Raw genomic sequence first — 23,399 nt, 5'->3', positions numbered from 1 at the left:
GGGATGACAGTGAACCAGAGTCATCACAAGAACAGGAGGAAGAGGCAGAACCAGAGATAATAACCCAATCCCTATCCCTGAGTGAGATGTGAGATATGCAAGCACATTGTAACCTGACTGCTCCAGTGCTGGGATAACAGGGCCAGTAGCTTGGAATTAGAGATTAGGGAAGCAAAGCAGCTGGGAAGGGGACACTGACAAGGCAATTGGAAAAAAGACACAAGCCCTCAGCCTATGGAGGTGACTCCTGTCAGACATGAAGGAAAAGTATCCCTTCAAGGAGGATGTTATATATCACCCAGGCAAGTGGATCACCATGGAGAAAGGTGCTGACGCGGAAGTCATGGACACTGCACACGACCAATATGATCAAGCAAATGCCAATTTATTGTTGATACATCCCGGTTAACATAGCCCTTCTAATTCCGTATCATACGCAAGCTCTCTACTAATTGGCTAACTATATCATACACGCGCTCCTAACTAAAATATGATTCGTTAAGTCTCTATGTTCACACGCACGGCTCTCTCCACCTGCACCCTGCTTCATGTTCAGCCCCCAGTCACGTATGCCAGCTGTTTTCCTTCTTCTCAGGGTTGCTTCGTTTACTTTCTCACAGGAAGCTTCATTACTTTCTCACAGGCGGCCTCATTATTTTCTCACAGGTGGCTTCAGTACTTTCTCACAGGCAGCTTCAGTACTTTCTCACAGGCAGCTTCAGTGATGTCCTTGAGGCCTGCTGCTCACAAACATAACAATTCCATTCGGTCTGGATTGTTCACTAAGTGCCCCTGGTACTCCAGGTATCCAACAAATCCCCCTTTTTGTTTTGAACAATCCAGACCCACTTTCATCATACATTCCATAGCTTTCACAAAGCATTTTAAAATACACCCCAAAATCATCAGTGTCAACAGCAAACCCATCAATAATACCAACCCATAAACTATCAAATCTTTTAGCCAGCCTGTGACCCCCAAGGATTTCAACCAGTCTGTTAACCTGCTTTCCACTTGTATTGCATGCATGTTGCGTCGTAACTCTGCCAACTGATAGCGTATCGACTTAGAGTGATCAGAAACATTCATGCAACACATGCCTTCAAAATCTTCAAATCCATGTCCATGCGCTAATAACAAAAAATCAATGGCTGTTAGATTCTGCAAAAATAGCATGACGCATACTATCCATGTCTTCTAATAATCCTGATAACATGCTAGAGGTTAAATTCATTTGCTTTTGTGCCCAACAAGCTAATTTATTTAAGTTAGCTAAAGTTTTTGCAGTTGCTGCCCAAGGAACAAATAAAGATAATGCTATCCGCTCAGCTGTACCCAACAGGGTTAAATTGCCGTCACAATGGGGAGTCAATACTTTTAGCGATCTTCTTGCTCGAGTATGATTCCGTAATGTTCTCATAGATGGAGCAAACATTATCAATTTCCAAAATAACATGGTCCTCCTATGGCCCTTTTTGGTACTCCTGACCTTATTTTACTATGGTATCAACTAGGTTCATGTAGGCCTCTACTAAATTTTTTGTTTTGTTTTGTTTTGTTTTGTTCTGTTTGGGTGGTTTTGGTTTTGGTTTGTTTTTTGTTTTTTGTTTTTTTTTTTTTTTTATGAGCCAGATTGTCTGTATTGAGTTGTTAATCATTTTTTGCAAGCATGGTATGTTAATGATTATGCCTAGTATGATGCTTAGTATCACAATTCCGATTTTAACCAAGGACAGCAACCACCCAGTTATGCCACACACAAGCTTAGTTAATAAAATTACTGATCACATGTTATACATATTCACGATTACGAAGCAAAGCTAAGTTTCACTACCTTCTAGTAATTTTCTACTATAACATTCTTCTACTATTATAGATATAACAACTCCAGTAACTTTCTTATCTATAAGAGCAATTACTAGTTTTCTGCAGGCCTCTGTTGAAACAAGCCATAAATTCTGCTAACAGTGTTTTGTATCTTAAAGCTTCCCTTCTCATTCCATGGCTTTCTTCCTGAGAGCATGATTGCATTCCTCCCCCAAGGTCGGTGTGCTTTCACTGATACCATACTGGCTCAGCGAAATACCACATCTCCCCCTTCTTTGTTTATGAGAAGAGGCTTGTTTCAACGCTTTATCTATTAAAGTCTGCACACATTTTAAGACACAGAATATAGATCAAAATACATATATAAAAGGAATGAATAAGCATCCTATAGCTATTAGTAATAAGCTTATATCAAGTCACCAAAAGATTTCTGAATATATCAAAACCATCACTTTGTTGCTGTTTTAGTACTCCTTTTTGCAAGTTTTGAATACTTTGTGAATAGATTCTGAATAATCGGACAGATTCATGCAGCAAAGCCCATCAAAATCCTGACAATCATGATTTTGTGCTAATAATAAAAAATCTATTGCTGATCTATTCTGTTACTAACCCAACTATGCCAAAGACACTGCTGAGCAAGAGGATGATTATCAGCCGGGTCAGAGCAGAGAAGGGAGGCAGGCGGAGCACCTTCAGGGCGTCCCCTGTTGTAAATAAAGTGTGCTCTGGGTCTGTCCTCTCTCCTCCGCTCCGAGCCACCTCTGTTTATACCCTCAGCAGATTCAGTGGAAGAGTCCTGACTAGGTGTTGCTGCATGCATGGCTAGTGCATACAACAAGGCCTGACCACACGTTGCTGCATGCGTGGCCAGCGCATGCAACAAGGCCTGTCAAATATGTGCTCTGCAGGCTAACAGCGGTTCTGTTTTGTAAAGTAGCATAGTGTATAGAATCTACATCAGTTAGCAGCATTGATAGTGCTGATGCAGTTGCATTTATTTGCTTAGCAAGGCAACAGCCCAATTTATTTAGCGTAGTTAACGCCTAGGCACTTGCCACACCAGGTGTAAAGACTGAAGCAGCAATAATTTTACTTAGTTTCCAAAACTCTGTATTATCCTGGCAACCAGACTGAATGCTATGTATGCTTCGTTTAGGTCTTTTATGCTGTCTGGATTTTGATATGTGCTCGCATGATTACGTCATGCTGTGTCGTTGCAATGTATATTTCTTAAAGCATTTACAATCATTACCCCTCTAGAAACTTTAGCTCCTGAATAGTTTAAAAAAAATAGACAGAAGTCCATCTTTACTGATCCCAAAAAGTTCCATCTTTTGTAGTTTAGCACTCAGCACTCGTGGTTGCTGCTGTTTTACACAGAGTTGCCATCCTACCGGTATCTGGCAGGTCAACCAAACATGTTCTGAAAGGCTTACCCGCAGATGATACAGACAGGGATCCACTTGTTTACTGCTCCTGTAAAGACATAAGCATATCCCTTCCCCCATGTTATAAGAGGGAATGGTCCTTCCACTTATACAAAGCTCGACTCAGACAGGAGTATCTGTTAACCATGTCAGGGGCGGGGGGGTGGGGGCACCTGGCTGCGGCCGTGGCCCCAGGCAAATAAGAGGAAAGAAAACTAAAACCCGAGGTTTAAGACAAGAATAGGGAAAGATCCTTAAAGCCACCACTACAGGCAAAACAGACCATCACTAAAACCAAAGCAGGATAAGGAAAAAGGGAACAAGACAACCTCCCCCCACCCCTCCCTCTTCCCGGGCTTAACACCATCTCCACCTCCCTCCCCTGCCCCCTGAGCGGGACAGGGATGGGGGGCGGGGGGGCAGGAAGAGGGAATGGGGGTTACAGACAGTTAATCACACTCCGCTTTATTAATATCAACGGTTTAACTGCTGCACCTACAGCAGCAGCCATGACTGTAGCCTTTTCTTGTTCTAACATTCGCTCGGCAGCTTCCAGCAGTTGCCCTATACTAGATCCTTTTGGCAGCACACTAAGGGCTCTCTTAGTTTTTTCATTAGCATTATTAAAGGCAAGCATATCTAAGAACTTTGCTTTCATGTCATCATCCAGATCAGGGTGCAACCGATCAATAAATTTCCCATATGGTTCTGTGGGACCTTGCCTTACTGACGTAAAGGCAGGTCCAGATTTTTCATCGTGCACCCTAGCAAGTGCTCTATAAGCCAAATCTTGGCCCAGTTGTAATACTTCGGTAGCAAATTGTGCTTGCCAATCAGATCGTGTGAAGGGTCCCGCTCCCATCAGCATTTGTGTTTGCACCCCGAATAATGGATCACCCTGTTGTCGAGGTGTTGCAGTTGCCCTATCACAAGCAGCCTGCCAGTGCTGAAAGAACTGCAGCTGCTGTGACGGTGGCAGAAGCATCTGGACAATCATTCTAATATCATAAGGAGCTAACAACTGTGACAAAAAAAATATGCTGCAACACAGACTGAGTGCATGATGATTTTAGCCCATACTGAGTAACTGCACTTTTAGCTTCCTTCAATATTTTCCAGTCTAATGCTTCCCACACACTTCTCCCAGTATTATCAGTCACAACTGGAAATGCCATGGGAAAAGGTTGTCCTTCTATCATAGCATCTTGAATCACCGCTTTCCACCATGCTATTGGATTCAAATCCCCGGCCCCTCCCGCCAGCGTCCCTTGCAGAAGTGCAAAAAGACTGATCTCACCCAATGCTCCGTTCAGAACGAATAGGTTGGACGCTGGCAGGTCTCGATGTGGCACAGGCGAAGGAGTTGACGAATTTTCCAGCGACGCTTCTAGGCGAACCTCTAGGGCTTCCAGCCTTTTTAGCGTCTCTTGCAGCTCTGCATCCTTCAAGCCGGATGAATGTTCACCCCCCTCTTCCTCACGCCGTGGTGGCAGGGAAGAAGGTGGTAATGGGGGATACACCGGAGCTGTTGCCGCCGGCGAAAAGGCTCGTGACTCTGAGCCTGCACTGGCGCAGTGTGGTGGGGTGCCTGGCGGTGGTACATCTGATGGTGGTGAAAAGCCTTTGGCAGTTTTTCCCTCTGGTGCCCGCATATCTATAGTTATAGGGGCTGTTGGACCCGAGAACAGCATGCTAGTAGCGGAGGTGGACCCGCCAGCTGGAGTTAAAGCCGCGAAAGCAGACGCGATGACTGAGCGTTCGGCTTTCATACTTTTCAAGGTTTCATTAACCAGCCTCCACACGGTGGAGAGTTTGCTCGCCTCCTTTGATCCCTTACTTATTTCATCCCACAGCTCTTTTCCTATATTTTCCCATGTTGGGGCTTCAAAAAGCAGCATCAACTGTGGGGATTAATTCCCTTTTCTTTGCCCACTGCAGCAAAGCTTCTAGGACGGCCGAGTCATAAATCAGTCCTCTCATAGAGAGCATATGTTGGAGGAGTTTAACCACTGCTGACTCCTCTTTGGTCAGTGTGGACCCCATCCCCTCCCCGGCCGCTCGCCTGGCCAAGACGAGATTCCCTCCGTACCTTTTGTACCTTTTTGCGCTATAGCGACTTCCCGAGTGCCGGGGCAGCACTCGACTTTGACCGGCTTCCGCCCCCTCATTTCTTCTTTCCTTCTTCTTCGGTTCTGTCAGGATGTCCAACACCGGATCTGAGGGTCCCTGTTCGGGCACCACCTGCTGATGCGGAAGTCACGGACACTGCTGACGAACAATATGATCAAGCAAATGCCGATTTATTGTTGATACATCCCGGTTAATATAGCCCTTCTAATTCCGTATCATACGCAAGCTCTCTACTAATTGGCTAACTATATCATGCACGTGCTCTTAGCTAAAATATGATTCATTAAGTCTCTATGTTCACACGCATGGCTCTCTCCACCTGCACCCTGCTTCATGTTCAGCCCCCAGTCACGTCTGCCAGCTGTTTTCCTTCTTCTCAAGGTTGCTTCGTTTACTTTCTCATAGGAAGCTTCATTACTTTCTCACAGGCGGCCTCATTATTTTCTCACAGGTGGCTTCAGTACTTTCTCACAGGCGGCTTCAGTGATGTCCTTGAGGCCTGCTGCTCACAAACATAACAATTCCATTCAGTCTGGATTGTTCACTAAGTGCCCCTGATACTCCAGGTATCCAACATAAGGTCTCCCTGGAGCCTCCTCTTCTCCAGGCTGAACAGCCCCAACTCTCTCAGCCTGTCCTTATAGGAGACGTGCCCCAGCCCTCTGATCATCTTCGTGGCCCTCCTCTGGACGTGCTCCTACTGGTCCATGTCTTTCTTATGTTGGGGGCTCCAGAGCTGGACACAGTACTCCAGGTGGGGTCTCACCAGGGCAGAGTGGAGGGGGAGAATCACCTCCCTCAACCTGCTGGCCATGCTCCTCTTGACGCAGCCCAGGATGCGGTTGGCCTTCTGGACCACAAGGGCGCATTGCCTGCTCATGTTAAACTTCTCACCTACCATCACAACCAAGTCCTTCTCCTCAGGGCTGGTCTCGATCCATTCTCTGCCCAGCCTGTATTTGTGCCTAGGATTGCCATGACCCAGGTGCAGGACCTTGCACTTGGCCTGGTTGAACTTCATGAGGTTGGCACGGGCCCACCTCTCCAGCCTGTCAAGGTCCCTCTGGATGGCATCCCTTCCTTCCAGCGTGTTGACAGCACCACACAGCTTGGTGTCGTCAGTGAACTTGTTGAGGGTGCATTCTATCTCACTGTCCATGTTTCCGACATGGTATAGACAAGCTCAGGAGAGACTATTTTAAGGACAAAAAAAAAGGGTACCGGTGTGCTTTTGGTACAGCTGCTATGGTAATGGAGGAAATAAAACAGCTGTCTACCTTGCCTGGTTCCTCAGAGGACCCTTCCATTGCTACCACCACGGTGCACCGGGGGCAATATTGCACCAACCAAGACCCCCTAATCCCCATCCATTAGCTGATTCGTTGACTGGAGAGCCAAGGAGTGATCAGCAAGACTTGCTCACCCTTTAACAGTCCCATATGGCCAGTGAAAAAATCAAGTGGAGAGTGGAGACTGACAGTGAACTATCGTGGCCTGAATGAAGTTACGCCACCACTGAGTGAGGCCATGCCGGACATGTTAGAATGTCAATATCAACTGGAGTCAAAAGCAGCCATGTGGTATGCTGCCACTGATATTGCCAATGCCTTCTTCTCCATACCTTTGTCAGCAGAATGCAGGCCACAGTTTGCTTTCACTTGGAGAGGCATCCAGTACACCTGGAATCAACTGCCCCAGGGGTGGAAACACAGCCCCACCATTTGCCATAGGCTGATCCAGACTGCACTGGAAAAGGGTGGAGCTCCAGAACACCTGCAATACATTGATGACATCATCGTATGGGGCAACACAGCAGCAGAAGTTTTTGAGAAAGGGGAAAAAATAATACAAATCCTTCTGAAAGCCGGTTTTGCCATGGGCAGGTATCTAGAGAACTCTTCACCTCCCATGGTTTGGAGTTTTAGTCCTGAACAACTAAAGCACCCTGATAAAGTGACAGAATATTTGGAGAAAACATGCTGTGGCTACTCTAAAGAGGCACAACTTACTGCACTGTGCTGGGCTCTGGCTAGGATCTACCAAACACTGTTCAATGTTATGCAGCACCCTCAAGGGAAAGAGGAGGAAAACGTACTGACCTGCACTATAGCTACTCAAACCCCAGCACCAGACACTGCAGCTGAATCCGAGAATGAACCCATGTTGGTATCAGTTGCCCCCGTACACAAGAAGAAAACTTGGAAGTGGAAGTCAGCTCGTCTAGTAAGGGATGAAGAAGCTTCTCCAAAGAGGGAGCAGGAGGAAGAAGCATACTGCCTTGTCAGCGAGGAGGCAGACTACTCTGAAGCAGGACCATCACTAAAACAGGAGGAAGAAAAAGAATTACCTGCTTCCTCCCAAGGAAGAACTTGGCAGGAGGGCCCCTCCTCTTCTTCAGAGGAAGAGCTCATTTATGAGACAGTAACCATCTGATCTCTATCCCTGAGTGAGCTGTGAGACACGAGAAAAGACTTCAGCTGTTGTCTGTGTAAGCACATTGTCAGCTGGCTGCTCTGGTGCTGGGATAAGGGGACCAGTAGTCTGGAATTAGAGGGCAGAGAAGCTAGGCAGCTGGGATCCATTTCTAGAGAAGAGGGCATTGACAAAGCAGCTGGAGAAGGGACACAAGCCCTCAGCCTCTGGAGGTGCCCATGGAGAGGGGCATCCAGTACCTGAGGGAATTAGCTGTGCTGGAGGCTGTTTATGATGACCTGGACAATGAGCAGTTATGTAAGGATCCAGGTGAAGTCAAGTGCACATGGCCCATGTGGTGGAAGTTTGTTCAAAGTGCACCATAGTCATATGCCAACTCATTGGCAGTTATGACCTGGGAAGACGGAGAGGAACAAACAGTGGATGAACTGGCTGGCTGTCGTAGTTCAGCCCCGATCGGACCAGACTACGCAGTCTCTCTCTCACTCCCCCCACCCTCCGAGAGAACAGGGAGAGAAAATATAAGGAAAAAACGGCTCGAGGTTTGAGATAAGGACAGGGAGAAATCCTTAAAGTTACCGTCACGGGCAAAACAGACTCGACTTGGGGAAAACTATTCATTTATTACTACAAATAGCAGGATAATGAGACAGAGAACAAGATAACCTCCATCCACCCCTCCCTCTTCCCAAGCTTAACATTATCTCTACCACCTTCCCCTCCCAAGCGGCACGGAGGGGGAAAAGGGAATGGGGGTCGCAGTCAGTTCATCACGCGTTGTTTTACGCCGCTGCTTCATGGTTGGGGGAAGAACTCCTCACATTCCTCCCCTGCTCCATTGTGGGGTCCCTCCCAAGGGCCACAGTCCTTTGTGGAACTGCTCCGGCGTGGGTGATCTCTTCCACGGAGTTCAGTCTCTCCAGAACAGCTGTCCCAGCGGGCCCTCCACAGGCCACAGCTGCCTTCAGGCATCCACCTCCCCCGGTGCGGGGTCCTTCATGGGCTCCAAGTGGATGTCTGCTCCTCCGTGGACCTCCATGGGCTGCAGGGGGACAACCTGCTCCACCATGGTCATCACCACAGACTGCAGGGGAATCTTGGCCAGGAGCCGCATTACTCCTCCCCCTCCTTCTGAACTGACCTTGGCATCTGCAGCCGTTCCTCACAACAGGCTGGTAGATGTCTCTCAGGATCCTTTTTACATCTCATTCACTTCTCATCTCCTCTCCACTTCTTGCAGCTGGGCTGGACTGAGTCGGGCCCAGTCGGCTGCCTGGCGAGAGGCCAGAGGGTGAGGCCTGCAAGGCCCATGAGGCCTGCGCCTCCCCCTCTGCGCCTCTGCCCCTGCTCAGCTTCTTCACATCTTCTCTTCTCTCTCTCCTTTTTTTTTCTGTTTTCCCATTCTTAAATACGTTATCGCAGAGGCGATATCACGGGACATTCTGCTACCAATCGGCTCGGCCTTGGCCAGCAGCGGGTCCGCCCTAGGCCTGGCCAAGTCCCCTGAACAAAGGGGAGCGACTTCTAGCAGTTTCCTACAGAAGCTACCACCTCAGGCCCCCCCTCACTAAACAAAACCACGACACTGGCCAAGTCCGGCAGTACAAAGAAAGTCTCTCTTCCTCCCTATGGGCCTGTGTCTTGGCTGTGGAGAAACTGTCCTGGGAGTTCCAGCAATTCAAAGAGGCTATGTCCTGTTCCCCACTGGTATGGGCCAATATTTCAGCTATTGGGAGTAAACGTTTCCCTGCTCAAGAGAGAAGGTACACGCAGCGAAGTACCCTGTGATTTACCTTGCATGACCAAGGGGAGGGCATGAGGAAGTGGGATGGAAAGCCTACCTTGGCTCTAGAGGCATGGGTACGTGAGTTGTGGGGAGAAACAATTGCAAATAGAGGTTCTCCCTGGAAAATTGCTGCACCAGTCTCCAATAGGCAGAGTAGAAGGAATGGCCTTACTTCTGACCCTCTCAAAGGGACCTCTGATGCATACTTAAAAGAAATGAACAATGAATACTGTGGCCAGGATTAGAGAGACCCTGCCTTCAGCCAGGTGGAGGAGAGGGACAACAGAGTTTATTGGACTGCATGGATCTGATGGCCTGGCATGTCAGACCCACAAGAGTATAAAGCTCTAGTGGATGCTGGTGCACAGTGTACCTTAATGCAATCAAGATATAATGGGGCAGAATCCATTTGTATTTCTGGAGTGACAGGGGGATCCCAACAGCTGACTGTACTGGAGGCTGAAGTGAGCCTAACAGGGAATGAGTGGCAAAAGCACCCCATAGTGGCTGGCCCAGATGCTCCGTGCCTTCTTGGCATAGAATCAGAAGGGGGTATTTCAAGGACCCAGAAGGGTACTGGTGGGCTTTTGGTGTAGGTGCTTTAGAGATGGAGGAAAGTGTGTAGTTGTCCACCTTGCCTGGTCTCTTGGAGGACCCTTCTGTTGTGGGGTTGCTGAGGGTTGAAGAACAACAGGTGCTGATTGCTACCACCACTGTGCACCGGCGGCAATATTGTACCAACAGAGACTCCCTAATCCCCATCCATAAGCTGATTCGTCAACTGGAAAGCCAGGGAGTGATCAGCAAGTTCCACTCACTATTTAACAGTCCCATATGGCCAGTGAAAAAATCTAGTGGAGAGTAGAGAGTAACAGTGGACTATCGTGGCCTGAATGAAGTTGCGCCACCACTGAGTGCTGCTGTGCCGGACATGCTAGAACTTCAGTATGAACTGGAGTCCAAGGCAGCCAAGTGGTATGCCACCATCGATATCGCTAATGCGTTTTGCTCGATCCCTTTGTCAGCAGAATGCAGGCCACAGTTTGCTTTCACTTGGAGGGGGGTTCAGTACACTTGGAATCAACTGCCCCAGGGGTGGAAACACAGCCCCACCATTTGCCCTGGGCTGATCCAGGCTGCACTGGAAAAGGGTGGAAGTCCAGAACACTTGCAGTACATTGATGATATAATTGTGTGGGGCAATACAGCAGCAGATGCTTTTGAAAAAGGGGAGAAAAATAATTTAAAACCTCCTGAAAGCTGGGTTTGCCATTAAATGAAGTAAGGTCAAAGGACCTGCATGAGAGATCCAGTTTTTAGGAGTAAAATGGCAAGATGGGTGTCATCACATTCCAATGGATGTGGTCAACAAAATAACAGCTATGGCTCCGCCAACTGACAAAAAGGAAACACAAGCTTTCCTGGGCATTGTGGTTTTCTGGAGAATGCATATTCCAAATTACAGTATGGTTGTAAGCCCTCTCTATGAAGTGACCCGAAAGAGGAATGATTTCCAATGGGGCCCTGAGCAATGACAGGCCTATGAGCAAATTAAATGGGAGGTTGTTCATGAGGTAGCCCTTGGGCTGATCTGTACAGTATAAGAGGTAAAAAATGTGCTCTACTGCAGCTGGGGAGAATGGCCCTACCTGGAGTTTCTGGCAGAAAGCACCAGGGGAAACCTGAGGTCGACCCCTCGGGTTTTGGAGCCGGGTATATAGAGGATCTGAGGCCAGCTATACTCCAACAGAAAAAAAAGATATTGGCAGCATATGAAGGAGTTTGAGCTGCTTCAGAAGTGATTGGTACTGAAGCACAGCTCCTCCTGGCACCCCGACTGCCAGTGCTGAGTTCAAAGGGAGGGTCCCCTCTACACATCATGCAACTGATGCTACATGGATTAAGTGGGTCGCACTGATCACACAGTGAGCTCTAATAGGAAACCCCAATTGCCCAGGGATATTAGAAGAAATTACAGACTGGCTAGAAGGCAAAGATTTTGGAAAGCCACCAGAGGAAGAGGTGACGTGCTGAAGAGGCCCCACCGTATAATAATCTACCAAACAATGAGAGGCGATATGCCCTGTTCACTGATGGGTCCTGTTGTATTGTAGGAAAGCATCAAAAGTGGAAAGCTGCTGTGTGGAGTCCTACAAGACAAGTTGCAGAAGGCACTGAAGGCCAAGGTGAATTGAGTCAGTTTGCAGAGGTGAAAGCCATCCAGCTGGCTTTAGATATTGCTGAAAAGGAAAAATGGCCTGTGCTCTATCTCTACACTGACTCACGGATGGTGGCCAATGCTCTGTGGGGGTGGTTAAAGCAATGGAAACAGAGCAACTAGCAGTGCAGAGGCAAACCCATCTGGGCTGCCACATTGTCGCAAGATATTGCTGCCCAGATAGAGAATCTGGTTGCAAAAGTACATCACGTAGATGTCCATGTATCCAAGAGTCAAGTCACTGAAGCACATCAACAACTAACGGGTGGATCAAGCTGCTAAGATTGAAGTGGTTCAGGTGGATCTGGACTGGCAACATAAGGGTGAATTATTTTTAGCTTGGTGGGCCCATGGCACCTCAGGCCATCAGGGAAGAGATGCAACATACAAATGGGCTCGTGATCGAGGGGTGGACTTGACCATGGACACTGTTGCACAGGTCATCCATGAGTGTGAAACGTGCTGCAATTAAGCAAGTCAAGCAGTTAAAGCCTATTTGGTATGGAGGACGATGGCTGAAATATATCAATATGAGAGGCCTGGCAAATTGATTATATTACACTCCCACAAACCAACCAAGGCAAGCGCCATGTGCTTACAACGGTGGAAGAAACTGCTGGATGACTGGAAACATCCTGTGCCCTATGCCACTGCCTGAAACACTATCCTGGGCTTTGAGAAGCAAGTTCTCTGGCGATGTAGCACTCCAGAAAGAATTGAGTCAGACAATGGGACTCATTTCCGAAACAACCTCATAGGCACCTGGGCCAAAGAGCATGGCATTGAGTAGGTATATCACATCCCCTATCATGCACCAGCCTCCGGGAAAATTGAATGGTACAATGGACTGCTGAAAACTACACTGAGAGCAATGGGTGGTGGAACCTTCAAACATCGGGATACACATTTAGCAAAAGCCACCTGGTTAGTCAACACTCAGGGATCCATCAATCGAGCTGGCCTTGCCCAATCCGAACTTCTACATACTGTAGAAGGGGATAAGGTCCCTGTGGGGCGTATAAGGAATATGTTGGGGAAGACAGTCTGGGTTATTCCTCCCTTGGGTTTGCCTTTGCTCACCTGTGGGATTGCCTTTGCTCAAGGACCTGGGTGTACTTGGTGGGTGATGCGGGAGGATGGGGAAGTCTTATGTGTACCTCAAGGAGATTTGATTGTAGGTGAAAATAGCCAATAGTTTGAACTGTATGATGTTAATTGCTGTATGATACTGTATGTCATTCCTTCTCTAGCTGTTGTATGTCATATCAAAGGTATTATAGTAAGAGTAACCTAGATCAACAAAGAATGAACTTGGATAAAACCAAGCAAAATGGAGCAGTAATGGAACCAGAACTGGCTTTAGCAACTGGCACCCAGCAACTCGAGATCGACATCTTCAACCTGAAGACCATGAACATGATAAACCAGTTGCACCAGATATGCCAACTGAGCAAACACTGCATCATCTGTCCTGCCCTGAGAAACTATTATGACAGATGGAGCCCAGAAGTCATGGACTAAATGAACTCAACAGACATTTTGGAGGGCTGGCCCATAGACTAAGGCAGTGATACATGTATGTATGTATATATATGTATAGCAAAGATTAAAAAAAAGAAGTAATGATTAATTGGAAGGTGTAGGATCTGGACATGATGTAGATGGTATGTAATAAGGGGTGGATAATGTCCTGGTTCTGGCCAGGATAGAGTTAATTTTCACCTGAGCTGGGAGAGGAACTGGAGCTGGTAGCCCCTGTGGCTGGGGGACACAGCTGGGATAGTTTACTAATTAGCCAACAGCTGGGATAGTTTACCCAAATTGGCCAAAGGGCTGTTCCATCCCATGTGACATCATGCTCAGTATCTAAGTGAAGAGGGTGGGGAGGCTGCTATTACTCAGGAGAAAGCTGGGCATCAGGATCTGCTGTGAGCTGTTGTATTATGTATTAGGTGCTTCAGTGTTTTCTGTTATTGGGTTTTGTTTGTTTGTTTTCCATCTCTGTTTTGTTTTCTTCTTTTATTTCTCTTAATTTTTTTTTTTCACTTCCACCCAGGAGTTTTGCTTTCTTTTCCTTACCAGTTCTCCTCCCTGTCCCACTGGAGAGTGGGGGAGTGAGTGAGTGAGTGAGAGACTGTGTAGTGCTGCTCAGGACCATGCTAAACTATGATAACAGGCCAAGTCTGCCCTTTAGAATTCAAAGGTAGCAGTTCTGCTAACCACCCTCCTTCTTTCTCCAAGAATAGAAAACTATCATTTTGTAATCGCTATGTTCAAGACAACTGTCAACCATCACATCACCCACAAGTCCTTCTCTATTTGCAAACAAGTGTCAGGAAGTTAGCTTCCACACAGTCCAGGAACCTCCTTGACTGTCTCCTCTCTCCTGTGTTGTATTTCCAGCAGACATCTGGTAAGTTGAAGTCCCCCATGAGAATAAGGGCTAGCGATCGTGAGACTTAAGCCAGTTGCTTATAGAATATTTCATCTGTCTCTTCATCCTGGTCGGGTGGTCTATAACAGACTCCCAGCAGGATATCTCCCTTGTTGGCCTTCTCCCTGATTCTTACCCCTAAACACTCAACCCTTTCATCGCCATTGTCAAGTTCTAGACAGTCAAAACACTCCCTAACATACAGGGCTACCCCACCACCTCTCCTTCCTTGCCTATCCCTTATGAAGAGTTTATAGCCATCCATTGCAGCTCTCCAGTTGTGTGGGTCATCCCACTGTGTTTCCGTGATTGCAATTATATCAGTTTTCCAGCTGCGCAATGACTTCCAGTGCCTCCTGTTTGTTGCCCATGCTGTGTGCATTGGTGTAGAGGCACTTGAGTTGGGCTATTGATCCTGACACCTTTTTTGGAGAAGTCCTAATTCCTATGTGACTGTTCTCAGGTGCTTCTGTGGTTTCTAATGCAGTGACAGTCCTTGTGTCTTTACTGCCGTGTGGATTTCCATCCCCTTCCCCTACTGAGATGGCTAAGGTGCTGCGTGCATTAGTATAGAGACATTCTAAATGTGCTCTGGTGTACTCAGCACATCGTGGAGCAGACCAAAGTACCTCACTACCACACTGTCCCTCATACATTGGTATGCAGGTGTACCCCATCTGTCACCAGCAGACATGGTGTTGTGTAGACTGACTCATGATCAAAAACCACCAAATTCTGCTGGTGACACCAGTCACAGAGCCAAATATCTATTAGCTGGGTCTTCCTGTTTCTTCTCTCATCATTCCCTGCAACTGGAAGGATAGAGGAGTACAGTACTTGTGCTCCTCATTCCTTAACCAGTTGTCCCAAAGCTCTGAAATCTCTTTTGATCACCCTTGGACTTACTGCAATTTCACCACTGCCTACCTGAAAAAATCAATAATGCATAATAATCCAAGGGCCACACCAGGATAAGAAATTTTCTCTTCATATCTTTAACCCGGGCACCAGGGAGGCAAGAAATTTCCCTAAGTGGGTCTGGTCGGTATATTGGACACTCTGTTCCCCACAGAAGAGAGTCTTCTATGACAATAACTCATCTTTTTTTTCTTTATGGAAGTGATTTTAATGTGGGGCATAGGCCAACTTAACCTTGGCAACACCTCCAACCTAGATAGACCATCATAATTCTCGTTGTTTGGTTCCATTTGCAGAGCATCGTGCCTATTATGCAAGGGCACCTGGGAATGTGAGGTAGTCACGGAGGACGTGCGCCTGCTGCACCGGGCAGAAACTTGTCATCATCCCTTAAGTCATTGTGTTCTGCCAGGTGGAGAGAGGATAGGGAATTCTCTGTATCATGTGTCCTGTATCATTATCTGCCTGATAGGTCTGTCCTGGGGAAGGTAGGGTGCAGTTCCAGTAGTCAATCTCCTTCTCAGACTCCCTGATACTTCTAAATCTACTCATCTCCTTTCCTGTAATCTGCTGAACAAACTTTCTGTTAAACCATAAACTTTATCGTTTCTTGAGTTTTTTCCTTTCACTCTTCCCCTGTACTCCCATTCTCCTCATATAGATTAAGAAAATGTCTAACTGTTTGCTGACTGTGTTGTAATAAGTCATCTTTACTATTTTTAGATTGACCCTTTTATTAGTGTGAATAATCACCTCTATCTTAACATATTTATTTTTTGTTTAGAGATTTCTTTTGGAGGCTTTCTAGCATGATGCCAGTCATGTTCTTTCTCAGCAGTGCATTTCAGAGACAGTATATCCCCCAAGTATTTCTCCTGTTCTCATAAGGTCTTCTAGTAGGATTCCATCTAAGCATGGAGTTTATTAATATGCTAGTGAATATTAATTTAGCATCTTGTTCCATCAGATTGCCTGAGTTTGGGAAAAGTTATTGGGTAGTATTCCTGAAAAGAACAATCTTATTTTTAGCCCTGGAAAGGAAAAGGAATCCTACAAATAGATCAAGGCTATAGCCGTCTAACTTGTCTCATCCCTTAGTGCCTTCTCTTGATTATATCCTAAATTGAGTTTAGAGTTACTGAAATTTATAGAATAATTGAATGGTTTGGGTTGGAAGGGACATTTAAAGATTATCTAGTTCTACCGCACCAGCTGTGGGCAGGGACATGTTCCACTAGAGCAGGTTGCTCAGAGCCCCATCCAACCTGACCTTGAACCCCTCCAGGGAGGGGGCATCCACAACTTCTCTGGGCAGCCTGTTCCAGTGTTTTGCCACATTAATCATAAAACATTTATTCTTTACATCCAAAATAAATCTACCCTCTTTCACTTTAAAACCGCTACCCCTTGTCCTGTCACTATAGGTCTCGGTTAAAAGTGTCGAGTTGCATTGACCCAGGTGCAGGACCTTGCACTTGGCCTTGTTGAACTTCCTTAAATTTACATGGTCCCCCTCCTCAAGCCTGTCAAGGTCCCTCTGGATGGCAGCCCTTCCCTCCAGTGAATCAGCTGCACAACTCAACTTGGTGCCATCTGCAAACTTGCTGAGAGTGCACTCAGTCCCACTGTCTATGCAATTGATGAAGATATTTGTGTTAGTTTTATTGGGGGGGGGGGGGGCTACAGTGGCAGCTTCTGTAAGAAGCTCCTAGAAGTTGTTTCCCCTTTGTTCAGTGGACTCGGCCGGGCCTAGGGCGGACCCGCTGCTGGGCAGGGACGAGCCAACTGGTAACAGAATGTTCCCTGATAACATCTCTGTGATAATGTATTTAAGAAGGGGAAAACAGAAAAAAAAGATGTGAAGAAGCTGAAGCAGAGGCAGAGAGGGTGAGGCGCAAGCCTTGTGGGCCTTGCAGGCCTCACTTTCTGGCCTCTCGCCAGGCGGCCACCCGGGCCCAACTTGGCCCAGCCCAGCTGCAAGAAAGTGGAGAGAAGATGTAAAGAGAACCTGAGAGGCATCTGCCTGAGCCAATTGTGAAGAATTTTTTTGTGAGAGGAAAGGCTGCAGACACCAAGGTCAGTGAAGAAGGAGGGGGAGCAGTAATGCTGCTCCTGGCCAAGATTCCCCTGCAGCCTGTAGTGAAGACCATGGTGGAGCAGGTTGTCTCCCTGCAGCCCATGGAGGTCCACGGAGGAGCAGAGATCCACCTGCAGCCCATGGAGGACCCCATGCTGGGGCAGGTGGATGCCTGAAGGAGGCTGTGGCCCATGGAGGGCCCTCTGGGGCAGCCGTTCTGGAGGGACTGCACCCCGTGGAAGAAACGACCCATGCTGGAGCAGTTTCAGGAAGGACTGTGGCCTGTGGGAGGGACCCCATGCTGGAGCAGGGGAGGAATGTGAGGAGTTCTTCCCCTGACCATGAAGCAGCAGTGTAAAACAATGCGTGATGAACTGACCGCAACCCCCATTTCCTCTTCCCCACTGTGCCGCTTGGGGAGGGGAAGGTGGTAGAGATAATGTTAAGCCTGGGAAGAGGGAGGGTGAGGGGAATTTATCTTGTTCCCTTTCTCATTATCCTGCTTTGGTTTTAATAATAAACAAATAGTTTTCCCCAAGTCGAGTCTGTTTTGCCCATAATGATAACTTTAAGGATCTCTCCATGTCCTTATCTCAAATCTCGAGTCTTTTTTTTTTTCTTATATTATCTCTCCCTATTCTCTCAGATGGTAGGGGGAGTGAGAGAGATACTGCGTAGTCTGGTCCTGATCGGGGCTAAACTACGACACAGTTGTCTTTTTCCTTTTAATGTAAATATTCACCTCTGTTCATTTACACTTTCCATATTTCCACTCAGCATTTTGAAATATTCTGTCAACCTAATAAGTAAGTTGTTTTTTAAAAAAATCTAACCATCACCCCATCTCTCCTAATGGAAAATATCTTGGTTTTGTGTATGCAGTTCTAAAGACATAGAAATATACTGGTATGCAGTTAATACAAAAGTCAGTATAATGATATTGAGCATAAGTGTGTTGATTTGTTCCACTGGCATTTTGGGAAGATTGTATATGACTAAAGAGAAACAATTAATTTCTACTATATTGCAGAATATTCAGATGTGGTACAAAGCAGTGGGTGCAGTTATGCAGAAAGATCCTGATGTCAATCTCTATGATATGCACACTTACACAATGATGATATTTTTAAAAAAATTAATTATGTTGTTTTGTATCAGAGGGGACATGAGTTTTAAAGAGAAATATAAGGAGATTTTATTGAATGTAGAGTATCTTGAAAGGAATTTTGTGTTGCTGATGCAGGCAAAGCTTTCAGTCTGATTTTCAGAAACACAGAATCATAGAATGGTTAGGGTTGGAAGGGGCCTTCAAAGGTCATCTAGTCCAACCCCCCTGCAAGAAGCAGGGACATCTCCAACTAGATCAGGTTGCTCAGAGCCCCATCCAACCTGGCCTTGAATGTTTCCAGGGATGGGGCATCTACCACCTCTCTGGGCAACCTGTTCCAGTGTTCCACCATCCTCACTGTAAAACAATTCTTCTTTGTAGCAAGTCTGAATCTCCTTCCTTCTATTTTAAAACCATTACTCCTCCTCCATGTTTAATTCCCTCTACGTTGATAGAAGAATGGAAAGTTATATCTATTAATATGGTAACAGGAAATGTGGCTAATCTCCTGCAAAACTGTGAAATTAAGTAACATAAAATATGGTCATGACAAGAAAGTTAAAATAAATCTCTATTCTTTTGCTTCAGAGCAAGAATATACAAATTGCATTAAAAGCTGAATTCCAGCCAAAGTAATTCTTCTACACAAATGTCTCTTAAAAAAAAAAAAAACAAACAAAAATTTAAGTGGATGTGGTGGGTTGACCCCCACCAGCAACTAAGCACCCACCTAGATACTCACTCATTTCTTCTCCAGAGGGATGGGGGAGAGAATCAGAAGAGAAAACTTATGGGTTGAGATAAAGAAACTTTAGTAAGTGAAGGAAAGAGTGGGGGGGACGACCCGCAAGTGATGCAGAGGCATTCACTCATCAACTTGGGCGGCAGAGCGAGAAAGCCTTGACGCTATGCAAGCACCGTCCAGCAATAGCTAAAACACTGATGTTTTATCAACACTTGGTCACCAATCTAAAACACAGCATCATACCAGCTGCTATGAAGAAAGTTAACTCCATCCCATCCAAACCCAGTATATCGGAAAAAGCTGTTTTTATTTTAAAACAATTCATTGAATATTTTCTGTATGCTCATGGCAGGAATATAAAAATAATAAAAGACTGAAAAGTAAGATTGTGCAACAAAGAACTTTTAGTCTATTTTCATGAATATGGTGATATATTTATTCATTAAGTTTTAAGTTAGTGAGAAGGAAAAGTGGTAGGGGGTAAGCATTGCCATTATACAAAACCAAAAATTGCAGAATGTGTTCTATATTACTTTTAGAAACATAGAATCATAGAATGGTTAGGGTTGGAAGGGACCTTCAAAGGTCATCTAGTCCAACCCCCCTGCAAGGAGCAGGGACATCCCTGACTAGGTCAGGTTGCTCAGAGCCTCATCCAGCCTGGCCTTGAACGTTTCCAGAGATGGGGCCTCCACCACCTTTCTGGGCAACCTGTTCCAGTGTTCTATAACTCGCATCGTAAAAATTTTTTTCCTAATTTATAATCTAAATCTACCCCCCACTATTTTAAAACCATTACCCCTCATCCTATTGCAACAGGCCCTACTAAAAAGCCTTTCCCCATCTTTCTTGTAGGCCCCCTTGAGGTACTGGAAGACCGCTATCAGGTCTCTCCGGAGCCTCCTCTTCTCCAGGCTGAACAGCCCCAGCTCTCTCAGCCTGTCCTCATAAGAGAGGTGCTCCAGCCCTTTTATCATCTTCGTGGCCCTCCTCTGGACCTTCTCCAACTGGTCCATGGCCTTCTTGTGTTGGGGGCTCCGGAACTGGACACAGTACTCCAGGTGGGGTCTCACCAGGGCAGAGGAGAGGGGGAGAATCACCTCCCTCGACCTGCTGGCCACGCTTCTCTTGATGCAGCCCAGGATGCGGTTGGCCTTCTGGGCCGCAAAGGTGCATTGCCTGCTCATGTTGAGCTTCTCATCCACCAGCACTCCCAAGTCCTTCTCCTCAGGGCTGGTCTTAACCCATTCTCCACCCAGCCTGTATTTGTGCCTGGGATTGCCATGACCCAGGTGCAGGACCTTGCACTTGGCCTGGTTGAACTTCATGAGGTTGGCACGGGCCCACCTCTCCCGCCTGTCAAGGTCCCTCTGCATGGCATCCCTCCCTTCCAGCGTGTTGACGGCACCACACAGCTTGGTGTCGTCGGTGAACTTGCTGAGGGTGCACTCTATCCCACTGTCCGTGTCGCTGACAAATATGTTGAACAGGGCCGGGCCCAACACGGACCCCTGAGGGACGCCACTCGTGACCGGTCTCCACATGGACATTGAGCTGTTGGCCACCACTCTCTGAGTGCGGCCATCCAACCAACTCCTTATCCACCGAGTGGTCTGTCCATCAAACCCATGCCTCTCTAGTTTAGAGAGAAGGATGTCATGTGGGACAGCGTCAAAAGCTTTGCACAAGTCCAGGTAGATGATGTCAGTTGCTCGTCCCTTGTCCACCGATGCTGTCACCCCGTCATAGAAGGCCACCAAATTGATCAGAAACAATCTGCCCTTGGTGAAGCCATGTTGGCTGTCACCAACCACCTCCTTGCTCTCCATGTGCCTTAGCATGGTTTCCAGGAGAATCTGCTCCATGACCTTGCCAGGCACAGAGGTGAGACTGACCTACCTGTAGTTACCTGGGTCTTCCTTATTCCCCTTTTTAAAAATTGGGGTTATGTTCCCTCTCTTCCAGTCATCGGGGACCTCACCAGACCGCCACGACCTCTCAAATACGATAGCCAGTGGCTTGGCGACCTCATCCGCCAGTTCCCTCAGGACCCGCGGATGGATCTCATCAGGTCCCATGGACTTGTGCACCTTTAGGTTCCTCAGATGATCAACATCTGCATATTGTTGCACAATGGATTCTGGTTGTGATTTGTTAGTAACAAAGATTTTTTTTTAAAGGATTTTGTGCATACTGTATGATTTTTTTTTTTCTGTGAGGTACTCTTACTGGTTTTGACACAGTTTCCATGATTCTGAATTTGAATGCATAGTTTAAGAGACTTTGTAGAGAGCCCTGCATCCTTTGATCTGTTAAGTGAAGATAGCTAGGGAAGGAAATAGGACTCTATGGGGTTGTGTAAGGATTTTGTATAGCCTCTAGAAGGTGCTACTGGTGAAATGAGTAAGAAGTTTTCTGTTTAGTACATGTGTAAGAGCAGAACTTGAGCAGACCTGAATGAGGATGAGGAAAAGATGTAATTTTAAAGGAATAATTAGTGCTTCTGGAACTTAATGACATCAGTGTTTTGTGCTAGGACAGAAAAATCCCCATCTGCTCTTTAAACAGTTTCCAGTAACACAAATAAGATGTGACTATTTAATAATGTCTCTTTAAATTATTGTCTTTCTCAAAATGTCAGATGTGCACTACTGCATTTCTTAGTAGTATATCCACTATGTTCATGGTGCAGAGGCACAGTAACCAGGTTCACATAATGGAGACTACAACTGAGGCTTTCCAAAGGAATGCAATAAGCAATTGTATGAGTGGGTCACCTACAAATTTATTCTCTTAAAGCTCTCCTGCTTTCATGAATACCACTATAGCATGTAATGATCCACAGTGCTTCTTTGTACCATTCTTTTTTTTCTGAAATAAAGTCACAAAACAAAACCAATGTTTTTGGTGGGGTGGGAGGGAAAAAGAGACCAATTAGTGTTTCAGCATCTCTTTAGATTTCCTATTGTGGTGGTTATGGATTTGTTACGGATTTCTTCCCCTCCTTGAAAATGTATGATCAGCTTATCCATTCTGCTTTTGTGTAAAACAACTAAAGGCAGATAAAACGCTCAGATTTTTCAAGCCCTTTTTCCTATTAGCAGAAACTAGTCAGGATCCTGAGAAATTCTTTTCAGAGTAATAACTTCAGAATATGAAAATTTTTCTGAGATATATAGTTCAATACATCTTTCTGAATATGCATAATATTCTCACATTCAATGTTTACTATCAGCTTAATCTTTCATGAATAAAATCATAGTGAGAAAAATTTGATATTTTTGGCTCCCATATAGAGTTAACAAATTAATTCTTCTGTATTTTTGCTGTAAAGTAGAACTCAAATCACTTTGTTTCTGTCATTTTTCATAACAGCTTACTTTCACTATTGCATAAGAAATCATTCAGCGTGTCTAGAAGTAGTCTAATTATTCCTTATGTGAATTTATTTTAAAAAGGACACTTTGAATAATAACTATGAAGAAAATAATACATTCAGAGCTTAGTGACATTTAATGATTTGATAAATTGCAAGGAGTACATTGCTACCTTCCCCTGGAATGAATCAGGGCAGCCTTAGGTTATTTTACCAGTAGCTAACTCTGACCAATTAGGTCATTCTTGTGCTTGGAAGTAATCAAATACACAAAAACTTAATTTCCTGCAGCAGTCTTTTTACCAGACATCTACCCTGGGGAGAGCCCAAGCTTCCTGGTGCACTGAATTCATGGAATGTGCAACTCCTGGACCCAAACAGGCTATCACAAATTGGTATATTATCCCTCTTTTTTTTTGAAGCATCTCTTATGAAAGTTAATTAAAATCTACAGTGCACTGCTGCCTTATACTTGAAAACTGCCATTAAGCAATAGCAGAATAGTTGGGTGTTGTAGTTAACAAGCCCTTACAAGCAATTTCATTGCAGTTTCAGATTATTTTCTAACTGACTGGGATGCATTTCATGTACTGCAGGGCTTATTAACCCGATCAGAAGTTTCAGTCCGGATGCAGGAAATTCAGGCGGAGAGTTTTTTAATTTGTCAGTGTGGTTTTTTTTCTCTTATCTCCAAAGAGTGTCATTTATGCTCCTACCATTTTGAAACTAATAATTAATAGTTCACTACCACTTGGGAGATTCATGTTTATCTATTCTTTATAGACATTGCAGAGTAATTATCAATAAATATGTTATAAGATTATAATTTTATCTGAAACAATATTTCTTACACATTTTATCATATTATTTGTCTTTAAATTAACCAGAAATGAATAACTGAAAAATTTGAACTGTTG

At 45.7% G+C, this 23,399-nt stretch overlaps 1 protein-coding gene across 1 annotated transcript in view; it reads left to right on the top strand.

Moving 5' to 3' along the window:
• Nucleotides 1-23,399, top strand: part of LOC147596674 (guanine nucleotide-binding protein G(q) subunit alpha-like) — a 205,711-nt gene that overhangs the window by 139,099 nt on the left and 43,213 nt on the right. The window lies entirely within an intron of this gene.

This window comes from Chlamydotis macqueenii, chromosome W (genome assembly GCF_036417535.1).
Source record: "Chlamydotis macqueenii isolate bChlMac1 chromosome W, bChlMac1.mat, whole genome shotgun sequence".
In the NCBI taxonomy this organism is placed as follows: domain Eukaryota; kingdom Metazoa; phylum Chordata; class Aves; order Otidiformes; family Otididae; genus Chlamydotis; species Chlamydotis macqueenii.
This window is presented reverse-complemented; position numbering and strand designations above follow the sequence as displayed.